Source organism: Pongo abelii, chromosome 18 (genome assembly GCF_028885655.2).
Source record: "Pongo abelii isolate AG06213 chromosome 18, NHGRI_mPonAbe1-v2.0_pri, whole genome shotgun sequence".
Taxonomy (NCBI): domain Eukaryota; kingdom Metazoa; phylum Chordata; class Mammalia; order Primates; family Hominidae; genus Pongo; species Pongo abelii.
The window spans coordinates 9,934,329-9,946,818 of NC_072003.2; positions in this window are offsets into that span (position 1 = coordinate 9,934,329).

Sequence of the window (12,490 nt, forward strand, 5' to 3'; positions counted from 1 at the left end):
ATTGGATATCACTTGAAAAAGTAAAAATAAACCTCTGTTCTTACCTTGTACCATACAGAAAAATAAACCGTAAATGGATGCCAGAACTAAATGTAAAAACTAAAGCTATAGAGCTAAAAGAAAAATAGGAGAAAATCTGTGTGACCTTGAGTTAGCAAGGATTTCTTAGCTAGGACACAAAGAGCACAATTCATTAAAAAAAAAAAAAAAAGCAGTAACCCCGAAGTGATCACTCGTCCTGGTATTCATCCCCTCTTTGTGAATGTGTGGTTGAGCTCTGTGACTTGATTCTATGAGTAGAATGCAGCAAAGTTGATGGGATTTCATTTCTGTGATTATGTCACATGGGCTTGTAATTGTCATCTTGCTAGCAGTCTCTGTCTATTTGCCTTCTTCGCTTGTTCACTTCATGTTGGACAGGCCAACATGGCTAGAAACCCAGGCTGGCCAGCAAGGAACTGAGACCCTCTGTAAGCAGCTCTGGAGGAACTTAATTCAGCAACAATCTGAGTGACTTGGAATTCAAAAGGTACAGAAAATTCAAAAGGTACAGAAAGCTCCTTCCCCAGTTGAGCTTTCAAATAAGACACTGGCCCCAGCTGACAACTTGATTGCAGCCTCATGAAAGATGGAAAAGCAGAGGACCCACACAAGATGCTCCTGACTCACAGAAACAGTGAGATAATTAATGTGCATTGTTTCAAGTGACAAAGTTTATGGTGATTTGACCCACAGCAACAGGTAACTAACACAACTGGTATGATTCTGGAGAGTGGTTTGGTGCAGTGAGTCAAGGACCTTAACAAATAAATACTCTTTGATTCTGCAATTCCACTTTGGGAATTTATCCTAAGGAAAAAAAAAAAGAGGCAATTGCACCCAAAAGTACATACAAAGATATCAATCACAAAATTCCCCATCAAAGAAAACGCTCTAACATTTATTGGGGGCCAACTATGTGCCAGGAACTCTGTATTCTTGGCTTCACTTGAGCCTCACAACAGTCCTGTTCTTATAAGATCACCCCCATTTTACATACCAGAAAATGAAGTCTCCAAGAGATAAACAAACTCACCCATGATTAATCAGACATTATTAAATTCTAAGTACAGACTCTGGCACAAGGCAAATGCTCAATAAATCATACAGTGTTAGGAAGAATTCAGCTTCAAGTTGTAGAAACCTAACCCGTAATGTCTTAAGCCAAAAAAGCTCATGGAACTGGATAGTTTAGCAGTGCAGAAGTGCAGCTGGTTCCAGGCATGGCTGTATCCAGGAGCTGGAAGGTCATGAGGGCTCTATTTTTACCAATCTATTAGCTCTGTTTGCTTCTGTTTCTCAGGCTCTTACCACATGACAGGCAAAGGCCCAGACTTATTTCCTCCTGGCCAAGAAGTCTAGAGAACAAGAGCATCTCTCTCCCCAAATCCGGAGACTAATCCCAGAGAAGAATCTGATTGGCCATGGGACTGGGTCACCTGCCTCTTTCTGAAATTATGTCACCAGGAAGTTTAGGGTCTATGATTGGCCATTCCAGATCACATGACACTCCCCCAGGGCATGACTGTCATGATTGACAGTCCCTCCTAGGACCACAAGGGTGAAGCAGAGCAGTTCCCACAAGGAAGAAATGCTGCAGACAATGATTACTCTAGTGTAGATATTGAGCAGTAAAGATTGTAGTCAGACCATGACCTTCCAGCTCCAGAGCTCACATTGTCTCCATCGCACACACCTCATCTCCCACCCCCCTTCCCTAACCTTTTCAAACTTCAGGGCAGATCAGGAGATGAGAACTGAAGGCTGCAGTCAACATGCCTGGAAAACAACTCTTCCACTCGATAGTGTGCAGCAAAAAGCATCTTGTAAAAGATCCTCCCTTGGTGAACACAAGCCAGCCAGATGCAAAGGTCAGAGCCAATAGGAGCTCATGCACCCCCCTGTCCTCGCACACAAGGACTCTAGCACTGCCAACATCATCAGCAACACAGCAAGCCCAGGAGAGGCTCTTGAGAAGGCTGGGGGTCAGTAGCTTCTCCCTGACCCTAACAAGACAGTGAAATAGTTATAAAAATGGCTGATGTTTATTGGGTACTTCCTATTGTCCAGGCCCTGTTCTAAGCACATGGACTCACTCACTCTTCACAACAACCCTATCAGGAATGTATTATCGGCTGGGCACAGTGGCTCACCCCTATAATCCCAACACTTTGGGAGGCCAAGGCGGGCAGATCACTTGAGGTCAGGAGTTCGAGACCAGCCTAGCCAACATGCTGAAACCCCATCTCTACTAAAAGTGCAAAAGTTAGTCAGGCTTGGTGGTGGGTGCCTGTAATCCCAGCTACTCAGGAGGCTGAGGCAGGAGAATAGCTTGAACCCGGGAGGCAGAGGCTGTAGTGAGGCTGTAGTGAGCCGAGATCATACCGCTTCACTTCAGCCTGGGCGACAGAGTCAGACTCAGTCTCAAAAAAATAATAATAATAAAGGAATGTATTATCATTATTCCCATTGTATAGGTAGGGAAATTGAGGCACACAGAGAGGCAAAGTAACTTGCCCAAAGGCACAGAGTTGAACTTGGGAATCAAACTCAGACTGTATTGTTTCAGGGACTGTGAGATTATATTAACCATTTGGCCATATGGTCTTTGCCTGGGACTACATAAACCATCCCATCACAGACCCATTGAGGACCCACTGAGTTCCAACATGGGCTCCACCCCTAAGACTACCAGGACAGAACTCCAAGGGGAAGGCACACAGAGTGGGCCTCCGTTCTCTTCTCCCCCAGGTTAGTGTTCGGTACTATCTGCTGCCTACTCACTCCCACCAAGGTGACTCTGTGACCCAGACTCAGGAAGTAAGGATTTATAAAACCTATTGTGCGCTGAGTACCTACTAGTGATACCTACCATTTACCGTGTGCCAGGCACTGTGCTCAGCACCTTCACACACTATCTCATTTAAACTTCACAACAACCCTGTACTAGAGGCATCATTACTATTACCATTACTATTATCTCATTTTTGAGATAAAAACTGAGGCTGAAGGAGGCGTATTAAAGACCACACCTCTCATAAGCAATTGGGCAAAACCTCCTAGCACAGAGTAGGTCCTATATGAGCAATAATAATTAACCCATGGTGTAAACAACCATGGTACACTGCCCTTGGCATTCAAGAACTGAGGTGCCACCTGCCACCAGGTAAGCCCCAGACTCTGCACCCATCTTGCTCCTAATCCCAAATCTACCCCTGAGTAGCTGTGCTGAACACACTCTCAGACGGCCCCATGAGTCCACCTCCTGGTGTCTAATCCCTATGCAATGCCCTCTTGTTGAGTGTGGGTGCAACTGTTAATTTGCTTTTAACTGATGTAGTGTGGTAAGGTGATAAGATGTCATTTCGGTTATTAGATTACATGGGATCGTGATCTCCTCCTTGCAAGGAGATGCGTTCCCTGCTGGCTCTGATGAAGCAAGTGGCCACGTTGAGGAGACTCACAGGGCAAGGAACTGAGGCAGCCTCTTCTAGGAACCAAGGGCAGCCTTCGACAACCAGCAAGAAACTGAGGCTTCAGCCTTACAGCCTCAAGGAAATGAATTTTGCCGACACCCATGTGAGCTGGAAGCAGATCCTTCCCCAGTAAAGCCTCAGATAAGACCACAACCCCAGCCAACACCTTGATTGCAGCCTAAAGAGACCCCAAGGCAGAGGACCCAGCCTCCTGACCCACAGAAACTAAGAAATAATAAATGTGTGTTGTTTTAAGCACCAAGGTTTGTGGTAATATAATTATGCAGACATGGGAAATCACACAGTAGCTGCATGACCCTGAGCAAGTTACTTGACCTCTCTGTGCCTCAGTTTTCTCATCTGTGAAATGGAAGTGATCATGATCGTGGTATACCTACCTCGTGGGATTGCTGGGTAAATTAAATAAGCTAGCATGTGAGCATTGTTTGGCATGCAGTATGCACTGTGTAAGGGTTAATTATTATTGCTTATAGAGGACCTACTATGTGCTGGGCAGCCCTCTGTCTCTCAAGAGCCCTGAATTCCAATTTTGTTATTTTTGGCTGTTGTTCTTATTGTCTTAAGTCAAGAGATTTTTCTGCCTAGAAGGCACTTTTAAGATCATTGGCTCCAGCCACTTTATTTCCCAGATAGGAAGACCACCACTCAGATTGGGAAAGGGACTTCCCTAAGGTCATGTAATGGATAGTTGGAAGAGGAAGGTCTTGAACCTGAGGCTCCTGGCTGTTGGTTTGGGGAGGAGCCAGATGGGCCCTGAGCTGGCACTAAGCTAGAGGAGAGAGTCCCATGGCCTTGAACACTGGTCTCTCAATGAGCCCACAATTCCAGCCCCGAGGAACTGGAAATCCCCTCCATTTTTGACGGGGAGAAATGTGGTTTTCACACCCTAAAACAGCAGCAGTCTGCCATTAAAGAAGCACTGGCGGCCGGGTACAGTGGCTCACGACTGGAATCCCAGTATTTTGGGAGGCCAAGGCAGGCAGATCATGAGGTCAGTATATCGAGATCACCCTGGCTAACACCATGAAACCCTGTCTCTACTAAAAAATACAAAAAATTAGCCGGGTGTGGTGGAGGGCGCCTGTAGTCCCAGCTACTTGGGAGGCTGAGGCAGGAGAATGGCATGAACCTGGGAGGCGGAGCTTGCAATGAGCCGAGATCGCACCACCGCACTCCAGCCTGGGCAACAGAGGAAGACTCCATCTCAAAAAAAAAGAAACACTGGCAGGCATCTCCAGGGGTGCTGCAGCCTGCTGCTGAGGTGGGTCCTGGGAAGCACAGCGACAGGCATTGAGTCACATGCCGAGGACGTCACCCTCATGATCTCATGCACTCCTGGAAACCTGAGCCCAGGAGGTTGAGGCTATAGTGAGCCATGATCGCGCCACTGCACTCCAGCCTGGGTGACAAAGCAAGACTCTGTCTCAAAAAATAAGAAAACAACAATCTGGGAAGTTGGGACAAATATTGCTGGAGCATTACAGATGAGAAGAAAGGAGGCTCCGTATGTGACTTGCCCAAGGTCATACATGTGTCTAGTGGTGAGCAAAACTGGGGTTCCACCTAATCTGTCAGTCTCCAAAGCCAAAGTTCTGAATCCCACCACTTCCACCCTCAAAGAGGAACAGGATGCCCACAGCCCACTAGAAGGAGAGCCGAGTCCCCCAGAAAGACTGGCTTTTAAGGCCAGAAATGTTTATCTAGGCATTGCCAGCGATGCTCCCTCCTGCCTTGTTGGGGAGTTAAGGGGAAGGGCGCTCTCCCTGTCCACCCCTGGACAATATGTCTAATGCATCACTGCAGATTATATTGTTTATTGAGCCTGTCCCATTTCTGCACTATCTCTAACTGTAGCTCCATTATGTGCTCACTAAGGCTTGGAGATCTAGGTGGGAGATATGAGGCTCTGCCATTATGCATAGCCACTTCACACCCCTGCCCCATGCCCAGTGCTGATTAAAGAATAAATTGTGGGGGTGGGGGAGGCGGAGCTTGAGAGCCGCTAGAGTAAGGCAGGATGTGGGGGCCTCAACTCTTATTTATTGAGCATCTACTATGTGCGAGGCCTTGGCCCAGACCCTGTGGAGAGAATGGTGAGCAAAACAGCCACAGGTACCTTTCATGAGCTTCTATACAGACCAGTTTCTCAAGGTGAGATGCATCTCCAGAGATGAGGAGATTAGAGATTATTTGCAGATGGTTCATGTCAAAGGGCTGGGCAACATCTGATCACACAATGAGACGGCCAATTCCTCTCCAATTCTCCCTCCATCCTTCTGATTGATCACCCCAGGAGACAGTGTCAATCTGATGCTAGAACAAAGCCTTTCTTACCTAACACTTGTCAATTTCCCTTTTCATCAAAGAAGGAGCAGGCCTCAGACGTGCACATGGGACAGTTCCTGGCTAGAATCTCGTGTCCCTATCTCATTTCCATAATACTCATTTTCACAGTTAGTTTCTCTTCATGGCAAGAAATGACACTTTTTCATTTCAGTACCAGCGCACAGAATTATTTTAGAAATTATTTTACCAGGATACATCAATTTAAAGTAAAATATTAAGTAAATATTAAAACGATCTTAAAAGTGCCTTCTAGGTGGAAAAACCTCTTGACTGAAGACAATAAGAACAACAGCCAAAAATAACAAAATTGAAATTCAGGGCTCTTGAGAGACAAAGGGCTGCCTAGCACATAGTAGGTTTTCTATAAGCAATAATAATTAACCTTTACACAGGGTTAAGCAACTTAACAACTAAATTTTGGCAAAAATCATGAAGCAGGAATTTTGGGGCAGATTTTATAAAGTATATATATTACAGCTGTGCTGTCCAAAATGATAGCCTCTAGTCACATGTGGCTATTTAATTTTAAACTAATCAGAATTTAAGAACTTGAAGTGTAGTTCATAGTATATATGTATTATATAGCGTGCACTCAATAAGCACTTCTTGCATGAATAGACAAATTTCTTAGCATGAAATCCTCATCAAACATGAAAAACAAATACACAAGAAGGAAGACATGGAGGATTTCCCATTTCAAAAAAAAAATGGGTGATAGCATATTCACCTACAGATGTGTTTATAGAAGCAAACCATATACTGGCATAACCAGACTGGCCCCTGTGAGAATTGGAGCTTGGGTCCCCTAGTCTACAGAGAACATCAGGGAAATCTAGAGAGAAGTGAGGCTCTATATAAAAGATACATATTTTATCTATACAAGGGGTTGGCCATCTTTTGTTTTTGTTTTTGTTTTTGTTTTTTTGAGATGGAGTCTCGCTCTGTTGCACAGGCTGGAATGCAGTGGCGAGAGCTTGGCTCACTGCAACCTCTGTCTCCCAGGTTCAAGTGATTATCCTGCATCAGCCTCCCAAGTAGCTGGGATTACAGGTGTGTGCCACCACACCCAGGTAATTTTTGTGTTTTTAGTAGAGACAGGGTTTCGCTGTGTTGGCCAGGCTGGTCTCGAGCTCCTGCCCTCAGGTGATCCACCTGCCTTGGCCTCCCAAAGTGCTGGGATTACAGGAGTGAGCCACCGCACCTGGCCTTTTTTTTAAGGGCCAGACAGTAAATATCAGGCTTTCCAGGTCACAGCATCTCTATCCTAGCTTCTCGACTCTGACACTGTAGCACAAAGGCAGCCATAAACAAGTGTAAATAAATGGACCTGGTTGTGTTCCAATAAAGCTTTATTAACAAAAGCAGGTGGCCAGTTTCATTGGCTCATGCCTGTAACCCCAGTTCTTTCAGAGGCTGAAGTAGGAGGATTGCTTGAGCCCAGGGGTTTGAGACCAGCCTGGGCAATATAGTGAGACTTTGTCTCTACAAAAACTTTAGAAATTAGCTGAGCATGGTGGCAAACGCCTGTAGTTCCAGCCACTCAGGAGGCTGAGGGGAGAGGATTGCATGAACCCAGGAGGTTGAGGCTGCAGTGAGCCATGATCGCGCCACTGCGCTCCAGCCTGGGTGACAGAGCAAGATTCTGTCTCAAAAAAAGAAAACAAAGAATAATAAAAGCAGAGAGCAGGGCTGGATTTGGCCTATGGGCTGTGGTTTGCCAACTCTTGTTCTACATGAACACTTCAGGGACTGTTGTTTAAGGAGAGCAGAAGACAGGAAGATGTGACCAGCCGTGGTGGCTCACGCCTGTAATCCCAGCACTTTGGGAGGCCAAGGCAGGAGGATCACTTGAGACCAGGAGTCCTAGATCAGCCTGGCCAACACAGCAAGATCCCATCTCTACAAAAAATGAAAGAAATTAGCCGGGCACAGAGATGCATGCCCATGATCTCAGCTACCCAGGAGGCTGAGGTGGGAGGATCGCTTGAGCCCAGGAGGTTGAGGCTGCAGTGAGATATGGTGGCGCCACTGCACTCCAGCCTGGGGGACAGAGCAAGACCCCATCTCTAAATAAAATAAAGGAAAATGTGTTAATTGAACGATTATCTATTGGTACCAAGCTGGGCTGTTTCATTTAATCCTTAAAACAACTCCATCAGCTGGGCACTCTTACCCTCATTTCACAAATGAAGGAAACTGAGGCTCCCAGTTACTAATAACTTGTCCAAAGTCATGTAGCTCATTAGGGAAAGGGGCAGAACTTGAAACCAAGACTCCAGAGCCCAGGCTTTTGTGCCCACATCACGCGGCCTCCCCTGGATATCCCATTACAGGTCCTTCAGCCCCCGTGTGCCCCCAGGCATCCTGGCCTCCCACATCCAGCTCCCCACGAGGCTCCCTCCCTCCCGGCCCACGCCAGCTCTCTTGCCCTCTTCTCCACGGAGCTCAGCAGCGTTGCTCTGTCTGCACACATTTTCCCAGGTGAGAAAGAAAAAGTCGAAAATTTTGTTTCCGTACAAGCTGCCCTTTTTGCCTGTGGCTAAAATTCCCCTCAAAGAACAGGACTAACAACCAAAGTCATACAAAAGGGAAGCTGGCAACTTGGCCCTCCTTCAGGAATATTCCTTAAGCTTGCACCATGGCCAGCAGCTGCCTGGGGGCTGGAGAGATGAGGAGGGAGAAAACCAAGCCTCCTCAGGGAGCTGATAGAAACAAGCACATGTCCCCCATAGAACAGAGTCCCCTTAATTCAGCCTGCTCAGGCAATGGACAAAACTGTCCAAAGGATGGAGAGCTTGAAGGATGTGTAGAAATTAATCAGTGGGCAAGTCAGGAGGGAGAGCATTTCAGATGCAAAGATCCAGAGGGAAAGCATGGTCTCTGGAAAGCAACCAACAGCCCAGTGTGGCAGTCACACCAGGAGTGACCAGAGGCTGTGTGGTGGGCATCTGAGGATTGGAGCTGCCCAGCACCTTTTCTTCCTTCTTCAGGTAATGGTACCCCAATTTTCCTTAGGGAAACCATCCCTTCCCACTGCCCAGTCTTAGCGGGACTGCCAATCAAGTTGACCCACTCACCTACAGCCAAGGTAGACCGGATGCTTTCTCTCTGGAATTTGCATCAAAAATAGAAAATATAATGATGGAAAGTATTTGGGGCATAAGGTTTAATCGTTTCTGAGACAATGCCTTGAAGAAGGTCTCTGCTTTTGTCCTAAATTTCCTGAGCCTTTCTGGACCCTTTCTTTTTCAAGGCTTCGGTTTTCCAGCTTTTCTTTCCATTTGATGTGAGATACGCATCATTACATTTTTTAGCACAAATTAGCCATTGCTGGTTTTGGGGGCTTCCAATCAGGCCATATAAACAGACATAGAAATACATCTAGCCGGGTGTGAGGACTCAGTCACATGGCCATGGGGAGAGTAGAGAATGGATTAGACACTATAAGGAGTGAGTTTGGGATCAGAAATACCAGGTAGGTGGCGACTCCAGACATACTGATGAGCAACTAGGTGGCCCAAACTGTGACAATGACCTTTGGAATACAGAGAAGGGCTCATGGCCCAACCCAAAGAGTAGACACATGTATCACTCATTCAATCACAAGCATTTCTTAAGCACCTAAAGTGTGGCTAACATTTGCCCATCTTTGTGGCCACCTGCCTGTTTCTGTCATCTGCCGCTTGTCTCCTGGATCAGCTACCTATTGCTGCATAATACATTACCCCAAAACTTACTGGCATAAAATCATAATGATAATGAAGGTCCATTGTCTTCTGTGGGTCAAGAATTCAAGACAGTCTTGGGTGGTCTCATGAAGGTGCAGTCAAGATGTCAGCCAGGGCTGCCGTCACTTGAAGGCTTGACTGGGGCTGGAGGATTTGCTGCCAAGGTGGCTCCCTCATAGGGCTGGCAAGTTTCTGATTGCTGCCAAGGGGTAGTGAGGAGAACACCACCTCCAGGAAAGGGCCTGGAGCATGACCAGCCATGTGGAGAGAGAGGCCAGGGGCCATCGATATAACAGACACATGAGTGAAGAATCCAGCCTGGAAGTGGATCCTGCAGCCCCAGCTATTCTGGCCCATACCGTGTGCATCAGAAACAGCCCAGCCAAACCCTTCCTAAATTCCCGCCCCATAGATCTAGAAGCAAAATAAAACAGTTGCATTAAGACACCACATTCTAGAGTAGTTTTTTTTGTTTGTTTGCTTGTTTGTTGTTTTTTTGTGACAGAGTCTTGCTCTTTGGCACACACTGGAGTGCAGTAGTGCAATCTTGGCTGACTGCAACCTCTGCCTCCCGGGTTCAAGTGATTCTCATGCCTCAGCCTCCCAAGTAGCTGAGATTACAGGTGCCTGCCACCACACCTGGCTAATTTTTGTATTTTTAATAGAGACAGGGTTTCACCATATTGGCCAGGTTGGTCTTGAACTCCTAACCTCAAATGATCTGCCTGCCTAGACCTCCCAAAGTGCTGGGATTATAGGCATAAGCCACTGCACCCGGCCTAGAGTAGTTTTTTACTCAACATTAGATAATGGAAACATATTTTGGAATCCCTATTACCATGTTTTGCATCTACCCAAAGGGTCTATAAGCTTGACTTCTTCTAACAGACTTTCTTGAGGGGACTGGAGGTACTGGATTACTCTGTCTACACTAACAGAAAGCTGGTAGTGCCTGGGGGTTCACATCCTCCCATGGTGCCCCTTAGCCAATCACTGACTAGAGTAGGAGTATGAAAGCCCAGTTTCCTTGCTCTCGTGGGTTAAATGGTGCCCTCCAAAAAAATAGGTCCACACATGGCCGAGCATCATGGCTTATGCCTGTAATCCCAGCACTTTGGGAGGCCGAGGCAGGCGGATCATGGCGGGAGTTCAACACCAGTCTGGCCAACATGGTAAAACCCCATCTCTACAAAAAATTAGCCAGGTGTGGTGGTGTGCGCCTGTAATCCCAGCTACTTGAGAGGCTAAGGCAGGAGAATTGTGCGAACCCAGAAGGCACAGGTTGCAGTGAGCTGAGACAGCACTATTGGACTCCAGCCCAGGCGGCATTGTAAGACTCCATCTCACAAAAATAAATAAATAAATAAAAATAGGTCCACACAGAAACTGTGCTTCTGGCCTTATTTGGAAAAATGGTCTTTGTAGAAGTAATTAAGTTAAGGATCTTGAGATGAGATAGCCCTGGATTATCTGGGTCAATGAGCCAACGGCAACTGTCCTTATAAGAACAGAAAAAGACATAGACATAGAAGATAAGAGAAGGCCATACGATGATGGAGGTACACGTGGAACAGATGTGTCTACAAGCCAGGGGGCTCCCAGGATTGCAGGGCCACCAGGAGCTGGAAGAAAGGCATGGAACTGATCCTCCTCTAGAGCTTGTAGAGGAAGCGACCCTGCCAACACTTCATTTCAGACTTCTGGTCTCTAGAACCGTGAGAGAATAAATTCCTGTTGATTTTTTTTCTTTTTTTTGTCACCAAGGCTGGAGTGCAATGGTGCAACCTCAGCTCACTGCAACCTCCACCTCAAGCGATTCCCCTGTCTCAGCCTCCCAAGTAGCTGGGATTACAGGCATGTGCCACCACCATGCCCGGCTAATTTTTGTATTTTTAGTAGAGACGGGGTTTCACCATGTTGGCAAGCCTGGTCTTGAACTCCTGACCTCAGGTGATCCACCCGCCTCAGCCTCTCAAAGTGCTGGGATTACAGGCGTAAGCCACCGTGTCCAGCCAATTCCTGTTGTTCTAAGCCACACAGTTGTGGTAATTTCTTAAGACAGGTCTAGGAAACTACCACACTTGCTTCAAGGCAAGACAAACGCTAAAATGTATTTATGCTCCAGAAACCCACAGAATTAGACTGAGGATGGAACCTCACTTGAACTTGCTCTTCCCCTTCCCTAGTCTGCTTTCCTCACTCCACTTCCAGTTTCTCCTGGGAGCCCTTCCTCAATAAATCATTTGCATATCAATTCCCATTTTCAGTCAGTTCTGGGGCAATCTGACTTAAGACAGGTAATAAGGGGCGGGGCCAAGATTTGCACCAAGACTATCTAACCCTAGAAAGTTAGAAGACTCATGTCATTTATTTCAGAATCAGACCTACCTGGGCCAGCCCCCCAGGAGCTGAGTGACCATAGGTAAGTTGCTTAGCATCTCTGAGCCTCAGTTTCCTGATCTGCAAAATGGGGCCAGTCTTGCTATCTCCCCCTCAGGGTAGCCAGAATAATTAGAGATGGTGCATGTAAGGATGCAGCGGGAGCACAGGCCTTGGATACTGTGTTCTGCACCACTGGCTGGGTATGAGGCAGATACATCTAGCCGGGTGTGAGCACTCAGGTGATGCAATCTCATCCCCAGGCAGTGCTCTGGAAGATGTGGACCCTCCATGAGCCCTCAATGTCCTGTATTGATTAGATTTGGTTTGCGTAATGTTCCCAAGATGAAAGGAGCTAATGGTGAGCCATCTTATCAAATCATATCTGTTAGATCTGAAGGCTCGTGGTATATCATCAGCTGAAAAAGAGAAAAATGTGAGGGGGAAGGGAAAAATCACAAAGGCCAGGAACACAACGAAAAGGGCAGTCTGTGTTCTGAA